This window comes from Myotis brandtii, unplaced genomic scaffold, assembly GCF_000412655.1.
Source record: "Myotis brandtii unplaced genomic scaffold, ASM41265v1 scaffold1563, whole genome shotgun sequence".
Lineage (NCBI taxonomy): Eukaryota > Metazoa > Chordata > Mammalia > Chiroptera > Vespertilionidae > Myotis > Myotis brandtii.
This window is the reverse complement of record NW_005355679.1, coordinates 129,237-132,403: the sequence shown is the minus strand read 5'-3', so window position 1 is coordinate 132,403 and position 3,167 is coordinate 129,237. Positions and strand designations below refer to the sequence as shown.

Here is a 3,167-nt window from a genome sequence, read left to right as displayed (position 1 = left end):
CTATGACAGTGATGGCGAACCTATGACACGCGTGTCAGAGGTGACACGCGAACTCATTTTTTTGGTTGATTTTTCTTTGTTAAATGGCATTTAAATATATAAAATAAATATCAAAAATATAAGTCTTTGTTTTACTATGGTTGTAAATATCAAAAAATTTCTATATGTGACACGGCACCAGAGTTAAGTTAGGGTTTTTCAAAATGCTGACACGCCGAGCTCAAAAGGTTCGCCATCACTGGTGTAGGCCCTGACCAAGTTCAACCTATGATTGATTAAAGTGACCAGCCCTGCATTCTACCTGCCACCAGAGAAAGGATGAAGCCTCTCTGCTGAAAGTGATCATTTTATGGAGCCTCTACCATTTTTTTTTTAAAATATAATGTTTGGCATCCAATAAAAAAATTCATGTTCTATAAAAAGACAGGGACCAAGAAAAAATAGACAATAAAAACAGACTCACAGGGGACTCAGATATTGGAAATGATAAGCAATAACTTCAAAATAAATTATGAATAATATATTCAATAAAACAGATGCTGGCCATCTTGTGGCTGTGCATGCCACCATATTTGAGAGTGGGACAGTCAATTAGCATATCCCCTCTTTATTAGATAGGATATAATAAAAGCACAATATGCAAATTGACTGAACGGCGGAACGACCAGTTGGCAGGGGGCAGGGCTGGCGAGCAGGTGGCGCTAGGCCAGCCAAGGTGCGTGCCAGCGGGCAGAGGGAGGGGACGGTGATGGGGTGGGGGGGTGGCGACCAGTGGCAGGATGATGGGGGCTGGCACCATCCCCTGATTACCCACCCGGTCGCCTCCTGCCAAGGGAGGCCATGGGCGGTGGCAGCAGCGGGGCAATTCAGGGCGGGGCCACTTGGCACCGTCCCCCAATCAGCCTGCCAGGGTTGCCTCCCGCAGAGGGAGGCCACCAGTGGCAGTGGCACAAGGGGGGGCGGGGCCTGCCACTTGTTGCCCACGCCATCCCCTGATCGGCCCACAGTTCACTTCCCACAGAGGGAGGCCAGAGCTACAAATACTATTGATGAAAAGAAACACAGTTTCTGTTCTCAATGCTTATGACGTGATAAAGAGACATATCCATTATCATTTATTAAATTAGACATTGTAGGAGCCAGCAGTATTCACAAAATAGGCTGGGGTTACCAAGGAAAAGTTAGTTCTTTTATATTATCTTTTGTATTATTACTAGAGGCCTGATGCACGAAATCCGTGCAAGAGTGGACATCCCCTGAGGGCTCCCGGACTGCAAGAGGATGCAGGCCAGTCTGAGGGCCCTCCCCCCTGCCGAGCACATGAATTTTTGTGCACCAGAACTCTAGTATAGGATTCGTGCAAGAGTAGGCCTTCGCAGCCGCGGCTGCCTCAATCCTTTCCTTGCAGCTGCGGTGGCTGCAGCCTGTTTCATCCAGGAAGGATGCACTGCAGCAGCCAACCAGCCTGATCCGGGCCCCAATTGGTGCCCCCGCATGGCCAGCCATGTCCCCTCCCGATTGGCCCCCAACATCCCGATCGGGGGCGGGGCTGGCCAGCCAACCACCCACGGCCCCTCCCTCCCTCCAGCCCGATGGGCCCCCATTGGGATGGGCCGGCTGGACCCTACCCATGCATGAATTCGTGCATTGGGCCTCTTGTTCTCTAATAACAATGGTTCGCTGAGCCTAGACTATTTATGCAAACAATGTGGTTTATGTTGTACATGTGCGTTGCATCTGGTGCTGAGCAGAAGAGTACCTATGTGACTATCCCCTGATAAAAACTCTGAGCACTGAGTGTCTATGGAGCTTTCCTGGCAGACATTTCATGTTTGTTGTCATAGCTCATTGCTAGAGGACTAAGTGTGTCCTGGGAGAAGACTCTTAGAATCCTGTGCCTGGTTTCCTCTGGTCTAGGCCCCATGTGCCTTTTCCCTATGCTGACTGTGCTTTGTATCCTTTCACTTAAATAAGTCACCACCATAAGTACAACTACATAATGAGTCACCCCAATGAGTCACTGAACCTGGGAATGCTCTTGGGGCCCTCCGATACATGTATATACGTACACACATGTACATATAGACACTCACACATACATTGAAAGGGCATTCTAGAGCTGAGACTAAGAACTCATTAGATGGGTTCAAAATCATACTACAGAGACAATCTGAAACATGTATGTATCTAACAAAAGAATATCAAAATACATACAACAAAAACTGATAAAACTGAAAGGAGAAACAGACAGATTGTAGTTGGAGACTTCAATGCTCCTCTCTCAGTATTGAGAGATCGAGCAGGCAGAAAGTCAGTAAGTATATGGATGACCTGAGCAACACTATCATTCAACATGATCTAACTGACTTTATCCCAAACAATAAAATATACATTTTGTCACTCCGTTCTAGCTCACATGGAACAGTAACCAAGACAGAACATAGCCCAGGCCACAAAACACACGTTAATGAATTTGAAACAATAGTTGATCATACAAAATATGTCCTCAGACCATAATAGGACTAAACAGAAATTAATAAGCACGTGACAACTGGAAAATCCCCCAAATACTATGTGTTATTAAAATCCCCCAAATACTAAATGTGTTATTAAACAACACATTTATAAATAACTTATAGGTCAATAAAGAAATCTCAAAAGAAATTTTAATATATTTTAAATAAAATGAAGATGAAAATGCCTCTCATCAAAATTTGTGGGATGCAGTGAAAGCAGTGCATAAAGGGAAAGGTATAGCATCAAGTGTATATGTTAGATATACAAGTTTTTAAATTGGTAACCTGTGATGTCAGAGGAATGATGGTGTGAGAGATCCCCTTGGTCTCGCCCCTTGAAATTTCAACAATTTGAATAGCTATAATTCAACAAAGAATTCTTTGTTCAACACACAAACATGTTTGAGAGATCTTCACATTGAAACATCTAAAGGTGGGCAAGTGGGAGCCAACCAGGGTGACAAGAAGGGAGAAGAGTTTAAAGGAGCCATGGACTCAGCCCTGCAGTCAAGAGCTCATTGTGGGGCTCAGCCTAGACCAATGATGGCGAACCTATGACACGCGTGTCAGAGGTAACACGTGAACTCATTTTTTTGGTTGATTCTTCTTTGTTAAATGGCATTTAAATATATAAAATAAATATCAAAAATA

The 3,167-nt window shown here is 44.4% G+C and overlaps 1 protein-coding gene across 5 annotated transcripts in view; it reads right to left on the bottom strand.

Moving 5' to 3' along the window:
• Positions 1-3,167, bottom strand: part of ZNF248 (zinc finger protein 248) — a 20,308-nt gene that overhangs the window by 9,352 nt on the left and 7,789 nt on the right. The gene's annotated exons all lie outside the window — the stretch shown is intronic.